This window comes from Phoenix dactylifera, chromosome 6, assembly GCF_051530095.1.
Source record: "Phoenix dactylifera cultivar Ajwa chromosome 6, Ajwa_hap1_PhDact_Kaust_v1.1, whole genome shotgun sequence".
NCBI classification, from domain to species: Eukaryota; Viridiplantae; Streptophyta; class Magnoliopsida; order Arecales; family Arecaceae; genus Phoenix; species Phoenix dactylifera.
In genome coordinates this window covers 20,374,304-20,390,438 of record NC_143195.1, presented here as the reverse complement: position 1 = coordinate 20,390,438, position 16,135 = coordinate 20,374,304, and the positions used below count along the sequence as shown (strand labels likewise).

The 16,135-nt window shown below is 39.6% G+C and overlaps 1 long non-coding RNA gene across 1 annotated transcript; it reads left to right on the top strand.

Moving 5' to 3' along the window:
* The first annotated feature begins 606 nt into the window (after window positions 1-606).
* LOC148703141 (uncharacterized) lies at window positions 607-7,489 on the top strand. The gene is made up of 2 exons (XR_015987890.2): window positions 607-2,131; window positions 2,908-7,489. It is a non-coding gene; the product is annotated as an uncharacterized LOC148703141 (long non-coding RNA).
* The last annotated feature ends 8,646 nt before the right edge of the window (window positions 7,490-16,135 follow it).

Sequence of the window (16,135 nt, the reverse complement as noted above, 5' to 3'; positions counted from 1 at the left end):
GATAAGTGCTAAATAATGCATAAATTAATATCTTATTCATAGCACTTATCATTATTTTAATTCACATATTTTGTAAATTTAACTAAAAAAATGTATTACCTTCATCATTGCATTTTAATAAATTATCAAAGGTAATTCAAGTTTGATTTGATTATTTATTGATTAAGCTTAATGCATGCAGGTCGAGTCGAGCTCAATTAGGTAAAGCCTAAACGGACACTGCATCATTTCACAATTTCACATTCTCCGGAGTCGACTCCAAGAATTCTTCTCCAAAATCCAGTGCTTTCCAAGTTCACCTAAATTTCTTCCCACTCATTCCAATTCTCATGTTTTAACATTAAAAATAATACAATCCCTTCGATCATTTGTCTCACAGATTTCAAAATATATCATCTTTAGCCGCACGGATCCTAAAGAATTCTAGCATTGGCCTCTTCCGGTTCCCAGCCAAATGAAGCATGCTCTTATCCCAGCTCACGAGTCCGTTGCTTCATCCCAACCCGCGACGGATTCCTTCCACGTCGCGTCCACAGACCAAGCTCCTCTGTTCCGGATCAACCTCATCCGCAAGCCATCCCGCGATGCATATCTCATCATCTCAACTAAACTCCCAGCTCCCGAATCTAACCTTCCATTATCCACGGAACAGAGCAAAGTCCAGCTCATCTCCTCCACGTTGATTCTCCCATATCCAGTTTCTCCTGCACGTTCCGGATTAGATCACGATCTCCCAGCATTCCGAATCACCTCCCCTGTTCCGCATCCAAGCCAGGCATTCCATCCGCGTGTCTTCTCTCCCGTCCGCGATTCAAGGATGATCTCCCAGCCATTTCCTTCTTTCCATGAGCCAATCCATATCTTTTCCAACTCATCCCGTTGAGATCTTCTTCAGCCCGAATTAGCTCCAATTCCAGCGGTCTGCAAGGTGTCCACGAGTCCCAACTTCTTCCCGTTCGCATTCGGATAGGCCATCCTTTTCTTCCGGCTTTGATTCTCCTAGATTGCCTACTCCAGATCGAACCCAGCCTTCATCCCGTCCGCAATGAACTCCCGTCATCCACAGGATAAGGCCCAGGTGTTCATTCCGGATCAGCCCCTGCATCCCAGCCTCAAAACAGAGTCATCTCCCCTGCTTCCATGATTACTCCCAACTTATCCTCCCAACCAAATCCTCAAGTTCTTTTCTCAGGCGGGATAAGCCTTCCGAAACGCCCAGATCTCATCCCGTTTGGAACGGAGTCCCATCGTCCATGGATAAAGCCCAGGAATCCAACTCCTTCCGCATCCAAAGAACAACCATCCGAGATCTTCTCAAAAGCCTACAGCCGCATCCCAAAGCCTCATCTCTTCTCAGCCGTGGGCTTCATCCAAACATCCCCTGTTTCATGTGTCTTCATCTCCAAAGCTTCCGGAACAGCTCCTCCCACGATGCTTGCCAAGCAAACAAAGATCCATCTTTATCCAAGCAACCTCACACAACCCATCTCCCAACCGGATCCCCAATTTCTTCCCAGCACCCCAACTCTTCCGGATTTCTTCCTAGTTTGCAGCTTTATCCTCAGTTTCGGAACAGAGAATCAGCCATCCAGCCGAGATCTTCTCCGCATATTCCCACAGTTGCAGCTTGCTCCCAACCATTCCGTGAGATTTTCCCTAACGTTAGGATCACATCTCTCTTCCGCGTCCAAAGATTTCTTCCTAGCTGAATTCCCATGCTTCCGCGATGCACCCCACGCGTTCCTCATCAACATCCTCATCCAAGATCAGCTCCCAGATCCTTATCCGCAAGATACCCACCGCATCTTTCATCCTAATCCTGCACTCGGAACAGGGGAGGAGCGAGGGGGAGTTGCAGCCTATAAAAGGCCCAGCGTGAACCGAGAGGACCATTCATCCTTCCCCATCGGGGGGGGGGGGGGGGGGGGGCCGAACCCATTCCCTCACAGGCCAAATCCCACGGGAAGAAGAAGAGGAAAGGGAGAGATAGTAGTTTGGGTATTTTGGGAATAACTTCCCATGTATATAAAAAATAAGAATGAAGTGCTGAGGGAAGAAGGGAGGAAGCCGATCGTGATACAGATGGGAGTCCGCTGCTGTGCTGCTGCTGCCGTCCACCACTCCATGGAAGGTTGATCTTCTCTCTAGGGCTGGATGCAGCCCTAACAAAGGGAGACGGGTTTTATATTTTATTTTATATTTTTGGGGTTGTATGAACTTATTGTTTTTAATGGATATCTTCTTTTGAATCATATTTAATTTCTGTGATTTTAAGTATGATGTTCGTACAACTGTTCTTCATGATCACTAGGTAAATATAAGATAGTCCATGTTTAGGGAAGATGCGATGTGCTGCCACCTTAGATTAGGGTAGACATTTCATGCCAACTAAAGATGGATTATGCCCAAATTACTTTTGTGAAATTTTATTCGAATGCTTATTAGGCTTGTAGCCAATTTGCATGTTTATCCAAGAATAAATTAAAAATATAATTAATCTTTGTTCCGATATTAGTGGTGAATTCCTTGCCCTAGGTTTCCTTAAATTGATATCCCTTTAATTGTATTTTCTTTTATTAAATTACTTAGTTTAATAGTCTTCACAAACTCATCCTTTTAAATATTTTTTATTTTTAAGAAAACAACTATACCCCAATCCCTGTGGATCGATACCCGTAATCACTATCCTACTAGATACGTGCTATTGCGTGGTCTTTAAAGTTGACTATCAATTTTTGGCGCCGTTGCCGGAGATTGCTAGCATAGTTGTTTTCCTTTTCATTAAAAAAAAAAACTTTAAATATATATATATATATATATTTAAAATAAAATAAAAATATTTTCTGTTTTGGCTACTTTTCTTATCTGCTTTCTCTCTCTTACTAATTTTTGATTTTTCTTGATCAGGAATCGAAGAGGACATCTGGGACGATCAAAAAGGAAATTGCTGGAGAAGGAATGCTGTAGAGGTTTGCCTAAAAAATTAAAAAATTAAAAAAATTGCTGGAAAAATTTCCTTTGGTAACCTCTAAACCTTTCTTATTTAAATTAATTCCCTTTTGTGGTGATTGTTTGATTTTAAATTTAGCAAAAAGTGTGAATGCATGCTTGATACACATACACCAATTAATCCGCACATAGTAAGGGCAATCACCCCAACAAGATAAGAACTGGATTTCATTACCAGATTCTTGCCCAAATTAGGTGAATCAATTCTCACATAGCTATCACTTTAATTAAAATCAATTAGACGTTGGCCCCTAGGGACATTCGAGCTCAATAGGACGAAGATCACCGAAAGTTGCACCAATTTCGCTCTGTAGCTCAGTTGATGTCTAGGCAAGCTTTGTCCCTTAAGGGAGACAGTTCATCTGTTCGAGGCAAGTGGTTTTTAAGTGGGACCTTTGCGAACGCATCGTGACCCCCCCACTTACCTGGGAGCTTACCTGGTCAACTAAGTTCATTAGACCAGATTGGAGGCTTAGGTGCCCTCTTCAAACCAGTTAGGAGCTGTCTAGTGATTTTAGGGCAAATACAAGGATTTGATATGTTTTTCTTTTAGTGCATGCTTAACTATACGTGACTGATCAGAAGAGTATTGGTGCATGCTAGGGTGTCGTTCCAGATTTTCTGAACTATTATCTTTTGACCCTGAAAGAGAACGAACCCTAAGGAATATTCGAGCTGAGATCAGAACATTAGAATCAACTATACCCGGTATGATATAATTAAGGATGCACTGCGTCTGGCTGAAGACGTTAAACTTAGCGCTTGTTGGGAGGCAACCCAATTTTCGTAGGACATTTTTGCATTTTTTATTACATATTTTCTAATTTCTTAGCAGGAGTCCTCATATTACTGATGCAACTAAGATAAAATGCTTCTATATTCCATCTGCATCATATTTTTGTCCAAACTAAAATAAAAAAAATTAAAAAATATATATATAAAAAAATAAAAATAATAATATAATATTCGAAAAAAAAAACATTGAGGACAATGTCTGATCTAGGTTGGGGGGTATAGGTTTCGAATTTTTGAAGGAATTTTTCGCATTTTCATATTTTTAAGTGAATTTCAAAAAAAAAAAACCTAATTTCTATGCCTTAGTGCTGAAATGATAATCACACAAAGTATATAAAATCTAAAAAACCCAATGATTAGTCAGGAATAAGTCAATTTGAGTTCTTTTTATTAAAAATTCTTTTAGCAAGTTGTAAGATAATTTTTACTTTGAAATTTCACAACACACATGGCCTGCACTTCTAAGGGTTAGGTTTAACATGATGTTGTTAAGTCTGGTAGCAACCTTGAGTCCTGATGAATCATACCTATCTAATTCGCTATTAAAAAAAAAAAAAGAAGTGAATTTAGTCAGGTACATCGAAAAGGGCTACCTATTGTCAAAGGTCAGCGGGCTTGCAATGATGAATCCGAGCATAGGTCCGTAGGGAAGTCTTGATGCCTAACACCGTATGCCATCTGGTGTGGGAGTGTTGACTGAATGGTCGTTACATGGAGGAATCATTACAAGAGTAAAAGTGCATAATAAATATAAAATAATAAAAATAATAAAAATAATAAAAAATAAAAAAAATAAAAAAAGAGAAAAAGAGAAAATAATATTGACCTTGAAAAAAACGATAGTGTGAAAGCCGTCGTTGTAAAAATTCGAGTAAACTGGAATATTACAGATAAAGCCCATAAGGTATTAAAGTAAACATCCACAACTCTCGAAATCCTGCAAGGTAGGATGATTTTGAATCAGTGATTAGGTCTTATCTGACCAATTCTTGGAAACTACTAGTTTTAGCAGTATTTTGGAGAATCTAAAGCCTTAGCTTGTGTATGGTCCAGATATCACCGAGCACCCAAGTATAAATTAGCCTTACAACTCTCTAACAGAAACTTAATGACTTCAACTTAAATTGCATACTGACTTATGATTTGGGCTGACTTAGTAATTAAAACTTTGTGTGCTTTTAAAATTCTTGGCACTTATGCATTTAAAATTAGATTTTATAAAGCAATAAAATAAATTCATTAGGTAGAGACAACAATTTGTGGGTATCTGAGCCGGAAACCCTCACGAGACAAAACTCGTCCACTAAGGCCACCTAGGGGTTTAAAGCCTTATTGCATACGGTAAATGCAATCGCGATTCCTGCGAAAGTGAGTTAGTTTTTATTTTGCTTGAGGACTAGCAAAATGTAGGTTGGGGGGTGTGATAAGTGCTAAATAATGCATAAATTAATATCTTATTCATAGCACTTATCATTATTTTAATTCACATATTTTGTAAATTTAACTAAAAAAATGTATTACCTTCATATTGCATTTTAATAAATTATCAAAGGTAATTCAAGTTTGATTTGATTATTTATTGATTAAGCTTAATGCATGCAGGTCGAGTCGAGCTCAATTAGGTAAAGCCTAAACGGACACTACATCATTTCACAATTTCACATTCTCCGGAGTCGACTCCAAGAATTTTTCTCCAAAATCCAGTGCTTTCCAAGTTCACCTAAATTTCTTCCCACTCATTCCAATTCTCATGTTTTAACATTAAAAATAATACAATCCCTTCGATCATTTGTCTCACAGATTTCAAAATATATCATCTTTAGCCGTACGGATCCTAAAGAATTCTAGCATTGGCCTCTTCCGGTTCCCAGCCAAATGAAGCATGCTCTTATCCCAGCTCACGAGTCCGTTGCTTCATCCCAACCCGCGACGGATTCCTTCCACGTCGCGTCCCCAGACCAAGCTCCTCTGTTCCGGATCAACCTCATCCGCAAGCCATCCCGCGATGCATATCTCTTCATCTCAACTAAACTCCCAGCTCCCGAATCTAACCTTCCATTATCCACGGAACAGAGCAAAGTCCAGCTCATCTCCTCCACGTTGATTCTCCCATATCCAGCTTCTCCTCCACGTTCTGGATTAGATCACCATCTCCCAGCATTCCGAATCACCTCCCCTGTTCTGCGTCCAAGCCAGGCATTCCATCCGCGTGTCTTCTCTCCCGTCCGCGATTCAAGGATGATCTCCCAGCCATTTCCTTCTTTCCATGAGCCAATCCATATCTTTTCCAACTCATCCCGTTGAGATCTTCTTCAGCCCGGATTAGCTCCAATTCCAGCGGTCTGCAAGGTGTCCACGAGTCCCAACTTCTTCCCGTTCGCATTCGGATAGGCCATCCTTTTCTTCCGGCTTTGATTCTCCTAGATTGCCTACTCCAGATCGAACCCAGCCTTCATCCCGTCCGCAATGAACTCCCGTCATCCACAGGATAAGGCCCAGGTGTTCATTCCGGATCAGCCCCTGCATCCCAGCCTCAAAACAGAGTCATCTCCCTTGCTTCCATGATTACTCCCAACTTATCCTCCCAACCGAATCCTCAAGTTCTTTTCTCAGGCGGGATAAGCCTTCCGAAACGCCCAGATCTCATCCCGTTTGGAACGGAGTCCCATCGTCCATGGATAAAGCCCAGGAATCCAACTCCTTCCGCATCCAAAGAACAACCATCCGAGATCTACTCAAAAGCCTACAACCGCATCCCAAAGCCTCATCTCTTCTCAGCCGTGGGCTTCATCCAAACATCCCCTGTTTCACGTGTCTTCATCTCCAAAGCTTCCGGAACAGCTCCTCCACGATGCTTGCCAAGCAAACAAAGATCCATCTTTATCCAAGCAACCTCACACAACCCATCTCCCAACCGGATCCCCAACTTCTTCCCAGCACCCCAACTCTTCCGGATTTCTTCCTAGTTTGCAGCTTTATCCTCTGTTTCGGAACAGAGAATCAGCCATCCAGCCGAGATCTTCTCCGCATATTCCCACAGTTGCAGCTTGCTCCCAACCATTCCATGAGATTTTCCCTAACGTCAGGATCACATCTCTCTTCCGCGTCCAAAGATTTCTTCCTAGCTGAATTCCCATGCTTCCGCGATGCACCCCACGCGTTCCTCATCAACATCCTCATCCAAGATCAGCTCCCAGATCCTTATCCGCAAGATACCCACCGCATCTTTCATCCTAATCCTGCACTCGGAACAGGGGAGGAGCGAGGGGGAGTTGCAGCCTATAAAAGGCCCAGCGTGAACCGAGAGGACCATTCATCCTTCCCCATCGGGGGGGGGGGGGGCTGATCCCCATTCCCTCACAGGCCAAATCCCACGGGAAGAAGAAGAGGAAAGGGAGAGATAGTAGTTTGGGTATTTTGGGAATAACTTCCCATGTATATAAAAAATAAGAATGAAGTGCTGAGGGAAGAAGGGAGGAAGCCGATCGTGATACAGATGGGAGTCCGCTGCTGTGCTGCTGCTGCCGTCCACCACTCCATGGAAGGCTGATCTTCTCTCTAGGGCTGGATGCAGCCCTAACAAAGGGAGACGGGTTTTATATTTTATTTTATATTCTGGGGGTTGTATGAACTTATTGTTTTTAATGGATATCTTCTTTTGAATCATATTTAATTTATGTGATTTTAAGTATGATGTTCGTACAACTGTTCTTCATGATAATTAGGTAAATATAAGATAGTCCATGTTTAGGAAAGATGCGATGTGCTGCCACCTTAGATTAGGGTAGACATTTCATGCTAACTAAAGATGGATTATGCCCAAATTACTTTTGTGAAATTTTATTCGAATGCTTATTAGGCTTGTAGCCAATTTGCATGTTTATCCAAGAGTAAATTAAAAATATAATTAATCTTTGTTCCGATGTTAGTGGTGAATTTCTTGCCCTAGGTTCCCTTAAATTGCTATCCCTTTAATTGCATTTTCTTTTATTAAATTGCTTAGTTTAATAGTCTTCACAAACTCATCCTTTTAAATATTTTTTATTTTTAAGAAAACAACTATACCCCAATCCCTGTGGATCGATACCCGTAATCACTATCCTACTAGATACGTGCTATTGCGTGGTCTTTAAAGTTGACTATCAGGAGACCCAACCTAGGTTTGTTTAGGGGTTCACAGATATAGCTGTAGATAAGTTTGAGAAAGTTGATGGAAATGTCATGTAGAATGTAGAACATCAAGGCTAGGTCTTTTCAGAAATGAAATCAAACCTACCGGTCTTAGGGAAGAGAGTCCTAGAGATGATGCTCAGGAGGAGTCGCATTTTAGCTGAAAGCTGATTTGCAAACCCCTCCTCTATGGGAGATTGAGGTGGTCTCCCTAGTATGGCCGTAAGGGCCTCAGTCCTATCAGTGGGATGTGTAGGAGCAATCCCCTCTCGGGAGACATTTGCTACAGTCCCTTGGATACCACCACCACCCCGTGTGACGGTCCCATAAAATTCCCTAACAAGCCCTGGGTAAGTAGGGAGGTCAAGGGAACAAAAATAATCTAGACCTTGGGCCCTAAGGTGATGTCCTAAGGTGAACCCTTCCCGAGAGAGGAAGTCGAAGTTGACATTCCTTCCGGTAGAGACAACCCTCCCGGCGCACGGACGCGAGGGTATCAATCTAGGCAGAGAAGGAACTGAAGGTGGTGGCCTCACGGGTTCGTTCCGCGCCTTGGACCGTCTCTCGGCGCCGCTCGTGGTGAGAGGTCTCTTCCGGCTCGGGACGACGACTTTCCTAGGCATTTTTGACCTAAACCCGAAAGGAAAGACGGAAAAAGGGAGGAAACACGAGGAAAGGAAGAGGAAAGTGGTCGGAGACGAGGTAGGAGACGACTCTAGGATTTTTGAACAGTGGCAGCCGAAAAGAAAGTTTGGAAAAAATCATTTCGATTAGGGTTAAAAGATGGATTCTCGACCTCGAGTCGACTCCAGTTAAGCGCGAGTCGACTCGACCTCGAGTCGACTCCTGAATATGCGCGAGTCAACTCGCCCACGAGTTGACTCTTAAATTCATTCGAGTTGACTCGAACTCTGGCACATACTCAAAATCTCGGTCAATTCCGGGCCAAAAGAGAGAGATATGGAAATCTTTAGAACTTAAGAAATGATTTGATGATCACAGACGTGAAATTCTATATCCAACGTAAGCTAATCATCAAAATCAATGAATTAGAGATGGGTATCACAAGAATGGATCAATCACTCCTAACTCTCTTCTAAGAATACAAAATCGATCTTCACTCAAGGGTTTTGTGAAGATATCAGCAAGTTGATCATCAATACAAACAAATTCAATCATCACATCACCATTTAACACATGATCTCTTATGAAGTGATGTTTTATCTCAATATGTTTAGTTCTTGAGTGCTGAATTTGATTTTTAGTTAGATTTATGGTACTTGTATTATCACAATTTATGGAAATCTTATCTTGTTTAATACCATAATCTTCAAGTTGTTGCTTGATCCATAAAATTTGAGCACAACAACTTCCGGCAGCAACATATTCGGCTTCCACCGTAGATAGTGCAACTAAGTTTTGTTTCTTGCTAAAACATGAAATTAGGTTCTCTCCTAAAAATTGACATGACCCGCTGGTGCTTTTTCTATCAAGTTTACAACCAGCGAAGTCAGAATCAGTATACCCTATTAAATTTATGCTTGATTCTTTAGAGTACCATAAACCTATGTCTTTTGTTCCTATTAGATATTTAAAAATTTTCTTAACTGTAATTAGATGTGATTTCTTAGCTTTAAATTGATACTTAGCACACATGCATACACTAAACATGATATCAAGTCTACTTGCTGTAAGATATAATAATGATCCGATCATACCTCTATACAGCTTTTGATCTACTGACTTACCTGATTCATCTTTGTCTAGTTTGCATGATGAGCTCATGGGAGTGCCAATCGACTTGTTTCCATCCATATCAAATTTCTTCAGCATTTTCTTGATGTACTTAGCTTGATTGATGAAGCTTCCTTCCTTAGATTGTTTGATTTGAAGTCCGAGGAAGTAGTTCAATTCTCCCATCATGCTCATCTCAAATTCACTCTGCATTAATTCAGCGAATTCTTCACAAAGACGATTGTTAGTAGCACCGAAAATAATATCATCTACATAAATATGCACTACTAACATTTTTTTTAAAAAAAAAATAAGGTTGTATCAACATTCCCTCTAGAAAATTCATGGTCTAATAGAAATTTGCTAAGTCTTTCATACCATGCTCTAGGGGCTTGTTTTAGACCATAAAGTGCTTTATTTAATTTGTAAACATGGTTGGGGTATTGATGATTTTGAAAACCAGGAGGTTGTTCTACATAAACCTCCTCATTAATATACCCATTCAAGAAAGCACTTTTTACATCCATTTGAAATAATTTAAAATTTTTAAAACATGCAAATGCTAGTAGTAATCTAATTGCTTCAAGTCTAGCCACAGGAGCAAAGGTCTCATCAAAGTTTATACCTTCTTCTTGATTATAACCCTTTGCTACTAGTCTAGCCTTGTTCCTAACCACAACTCCATTTTAATCAAGTTTATTTTTGTATACCCATTTAGTTCCAATTATTGAGTATTCAGAGGGTCTTTCAACTAAGTTTCATACTTTATTTCTTGTAAATTGGTTAAGTTCCTCTTGCATAGCATTTATCCAATTTACATCACTTTCAGCTTCTTCAATGTTTTTAGGTTCTAAATGTGAAACAAATGCAAGATGATTATTTAAGTTTCTAAGAGAGGCTCTAGTTCTAACAGGTTGAGATGGATCATCTAAGATTAACTCTTTAGGGTGACCGTGAGCATACCTCCAAGCCTTTGTAAGCCCATGTTCAGCAATTACCTCTTGACTTGTTGAAGTCTCTTCAATTTACTTTGGTTCATCCTCTTGTAAGGTCATTTCATCCATCTTTTCTTCAAGTATCCCTGCATTATCATCAAAAGCTACTCTCTTGCTAGAGGAAGCATCATTAGTCTCATCAAAAACAACATAAATAGACTCTTCAATAACAAGAGTCCTTTTGTTGAAGACTCTATATGCCCTACTTGATGTAGAGTACCCCAAAAAGATACCTTCATCAGATTTGGAATCAAATTTTTCTAAGTTATCTTTGCCATTATTATGAATAAAACACCTACAACCAAAAACATAAAAATAGTTTACTTTGGGCTTTCTATCTCTCCAAAGTTCATAAGGTGTTTTCTTTATAATTGGTCTCAATAAAACTCCATTTAGTATATAACATGATGTGTTAATAGCCTCACCCCAAAAATACTTTGGGAGATCACTTTCACATAACATGGTCCTAGCCATTTCCTCTAGGGTTCTATTCTTTCTTTCCACCACTCCATTTTGTTGTGGAGTCCTAGGTGCAGAAAAATTATGAGTTATCCCCTTTTTACTACAAAATTTTTCAAATAGATAATTTTCAAATTTAGTTCCATGATCACTTCTAATAGCTATAACTGAAGCATTTTTTGCGTTAGTTACTTCCTTATGGAATTTCTTAAATACTGAAAATGCTTCATCTTTATGAGCTAAAAACATGACCCATGTGTATCTAAAAAAATCATCTTCTATGACAAGATCATACTTGTTTCCACCAAGGCTTGTGGTCCTAGTTGGTCCAAAAAGATCCATATGAAGTAGCTCAAGGGGTCTAGTAGTAGAGATACAATTTATAGATTTAAAGGAACTTCTAGATTGTTTGCCAAATTGACACGCTCTACAAATTTTATTTTTCTCAAATTTTAGCTTTGGCAAACCAATCACAGAGTCTCTTTTAATTAATTTAGATTGTATATCCATACTTGCATGTCCTAATTTACGGTGCCATAACCAACTTGCATCATTGACCTTAGTATCATTAGCTACTAAGCAGTGGCTATTTTTGGTAAGATCTTCAAGATCTACTACATAAACATTGCCACGTCTTAGTCCTTTGAACACTAAGCTATTGTCAATAGAGTTGGTTATGATGCATAAAGATGGCTTAAACAGAACATCAAAACCTCTATCACATAATTGACTAACGCTAAGTAAGTTATGCTTAAGACCATCTACAAACCGAACATTATCAACAAAGGTTGAAGGTGTGATTTGTATTTTACCGATACCAACGATGTGACCTTGGTTATTGTCTCCAAAAGTCACCGCACCTCCTTGTTTAGATTCTAAGGTGAAAAATTGCTCCTTGTCACCTGTCATGTGTCTTGAGCAGCCACTATCCAAGTACCAACAGTGTTTATTGAGCTTGGCTGCAAGGCACTCCTACACAAAGAAATCATACAATTTTAGGTACCCAAGTTTTTTTGGGTCCTTCAAGGTTAGTTATGTTAGTTCCTTTTGGAACCCAAATCTTTTTAATCTTTCTTTTAGCTTCTGTTTTTCTATGGTTACATATATTAGCTTTATGTCCTACTCTACCACAATAAAAACAGATTACATTTTTAGTTTTACTTTCATCGGCTTTTACGAAGAAGTTTTTGAAAAATTTTTGTTTGTTCTTGGGCTTATACCCTAACCCTGCTCTATTAAACACAGCTCTTTGACTATTAAGGATCATATCAAGTTTTTCAAAGCTATAGGTAAATTTCTCAATAATAGGTTTATATTTTTCAAGTTCTTTAGTTAATTTTAGGTTTTCTTCACTCAATGATTTAACATTAGTGATTGACTTATCTTTTAAAGTATGATTACTGTTTTTTAGTTCGGAGATTTCTTTAGTTAGACTTTCTTTATCTTTAATTAAGGCCTCAGTTTTTTGAGTTAGCAATTGTTTGCTTATTTTAAATTCTAAGTATTCTTTGACAATAGAATCCTTTTTCTTAATCAATTTATCATTTTTATGAATGTAGGACTGATTAGCTAGCTTCAATTCTTTGTTTTTAAGGTTTATTGTCCTATATTCATCTATTAGTTCATTAAAGGCATCATATAATTCTTCAAAAGTAAAATCTAAATGAGTTTCAGACATTACCTCTTTTTCGTTTGCCATAAGGCAGAAATTAGCTTTCTCCTCTTGTTCCTCCTTCGATGATGATGACTTATCAGAGTCAGTCCATGTGGTGATAAGAGCTTTCTTCTTTTTGTACTTGTTGCTCTTCTTCAGCAAGGGACAGTCGGCTCTGAAATGACCCGGCTTCTTGCATTCATAGCATCCGATTCCCTCACTTTTCCTTTCCTTACCTTTATCTTTGTTGAAGGAACTCGAGGGAACTCTTCTCTTATAGAAGGGCTTCTTCCGATTGATGAATCTTCTGAATTTTCGCACAAGGAGAGCCTCTTCGTCATCTTCCTCATCGTCTTCTTCTTCACTGCTGCTGCTGCAAGAAAGATCCTTGTTAGAAGAAGTAGATTTGAGGGCAATTACCTTTTTCTTATGGGAGGATTCTTCTTCGCTGTGTTGTTTCATTGTGAACTTATGCATCATTAGAGATCCAAGAAGCTCCTCGAGTGGCAGCTTGTTCAAGTCTTTTTGCTTCTTGGATTGTCGTGACCTTGGCTTCCCATGACCTTGGTAAAAAGCGAAGAATTTTTCTGACAAGATCACTGTTAGTATAACTTTTGCCAAGGCTTTTTAAGCCGTTGATAATATCAGTAAATCTTGTGAACATGCAAGAAATGGTTTCATTAGACTCCATTTTAAATAGTTCATATTTGTGAACTAGCATGTTAATTTTAGATTCTTTGACTTGATTTGTGCCCTCGTGGGTCACTTCAAGTCTATCCCATATCTCTTTTGCAGAATTACAAGTAGAGATTCTATTGAATTCATTAGGATCCAAGGCACAATAAAGAACATTCATTACTTTGGCATTTAGATGCGCCTTCCTTCTATCATTATCATCTCAATCTTTTTCAAGCTTGGGTATAGCAATGTTATCAACATAGATAGAAGGAATATGTGGTCCATTAATTATGATGCTCCACACATCATAATCTTGGGCTTGGATAAATATTCTCATTCTAGCCTTCTAATAGGTATAGTTAGCTCCATTGAACAATGAAGGCCTATTGGTGGATTGTCCCTCACTAAGAGAAGATCCAAAAGGGGTTGTCATCTTAATCTTTAACTCTTTTTAAGGATTGGAACACCAATCGATATAAGAGCACCTGCTCTGATACCACTTATTGCCCAAGAAGACAACCCAAGAGAGGGGTGAATTGGGTTTTAATTAAATATTGACCAATTAAAAATATAATGAGTAATTAACTAAATCTATTGCAAGCAAATTAGTTAGTTTACTAGATGCAGTGAGTGAAGAGAGAGAAAGAGACAACAACCAATACAAACACAAAAATGTTTATAGTAGTTCGGAGCCAACTCTTGCTCCTACGTCCACTCCCCAAGCTGCACTTGGAAGTTCACTATAATCCCTAGGATTACAGCCGGTTGTTTTATAAGCTCACAACCCAACTTGTTGTTTTCACGAGATTACAACGAATTCGGTCGGTTTTCATAGACTCACCGACTAAAATCACCCGATTGTTTTCTCGGATTCACAATCAAACCCAGTTGGTTTTTCCCGGTTCACCAACCACAACCTTACACCGTTGGTTTTATCTTTGGCTCACCAACAACCCTTACAACCCTTGATTCAATCAGGAATTGAATCAAGTAAGAAAAACACAGTTTGGGAATTCACAAAGAAAGCTTCTAAAAAGCAAATGTGTGAACAATATAAACAAAGTAAAGTTAGAAACCCTCAAACAGATTCTAGATGGGGAAGTAGGGGCTTCTCGATTTTTGAGTCATCTCTTGAAAGCACTGAAGGTTGGAGGACAGTAGTAGAGCCTTGAATGCGAAGGAAATACTTCTCGGATTGAGTTGAATGCACCTCTTCCTTTTTTTGCTTGTATTTACTCTTTAGAAGTTCTTGGTAGTTGAAATGCTTTAATGCTCAGATGGAATAGCTCTCTTGTTGTCTACTACTGTTCACTCTAGCTATTTAAGTGGTTCCATTTGAAAAATAGCCGTTAGAGACTGATTCATAGCCGTTCTATTCCGTCTGCACATCCTGATAATGTATCCGTTGGAATCGGAGTCGACTCGTGCGATCTGGAGTCGACTCGGCTGTTGCTGGAGTCGACTCACGCATTACTGGAGACGACTCACCCACTATTCAGGATTTGAATTAAAGTGCTTGTCCCATCCTGGAGTCGACTCGCCAACATCTGGAGATGACTCGGGCACTTAGGAGTCGGCTCGTTCTCAGGATTCCAGAAACCCATCTTTCTATTTTTCTTCTTCGAGTCGACTCGTGTTTTCTTGGAGTCGACTCGGCTGTCTTGAGAGGCGACTCGAGATCTTCGAAAGATGGCGCGTTCTCAGAGTCCGAAAAACCGATTCTCTGTTTATTGAACTGATCTGCCTTGGAGTCGACTCGCACTTTGTTGGAGTCGACTCGGCTGACTTAGGGGTGGACTCTGGAACTCTTGGAGTCGACTCGTTCACAGGATTTCCGAGATTGGTTCTCTGCTTTTCAGACTGCTTTCCTCTAGGAGTCGACTCAGACATAACTAGGAGTCGACTCGCCAAACGTCGGAGTCGACTCGTAACCTTCTGAAGTCGACTCGGTAACAGGCTCTAAAATCCAACGTTCTACCTTTCCGTCTGTTACCCTTTGGAGTCGACTCGGAACCATCGGGAGTTGACTCGGCAAGCATCGGAGTCGACTCGCTGACGGTGTCTGAAACTCTTCTTTCTATCTTTCTGTCTGTTCTCAATCGGAGTCGACTCATAGAGTACCGGATTCGACTCGAGCTTGTGCCAGAACCTTTAAACCACTCGGAGTCAACTCGTAATCTTTCGGAGTCGACTCGGAATGCAGACTTTGGTTCAAATTGAGTCCAATACTTATCCAAATTACTTTGAACCAAAGCTTGAGGCATTTAAACAGAAATTCACACATATTTGACTGAAACACTAGATTGAATTCATTAGTACAACATAAAATATACTCAAATATTTTGAGCTCATCAAAATCAAATAGGGGTTTACTCAATCACTGAGGATGATAGTGGTATTTTGATGATTAATACAATAATCAAGAGTATGTTACAAGTTAATTCGATACTTCATTTATGAGTCTGTTACTCTCAGTATATTCGTATAATAAGATAAAGATGCATTTCATTGTTTATATGGATGAATCTAACCTTGAGTTGCAGCAAAGTGTGGATTGAGTCGACCCCAAGGTTGATTGGATCAACCCCGGCACATCAAGAAAGCATCTGGCACACTTCTGCAAAAATGGCACGGATGAACA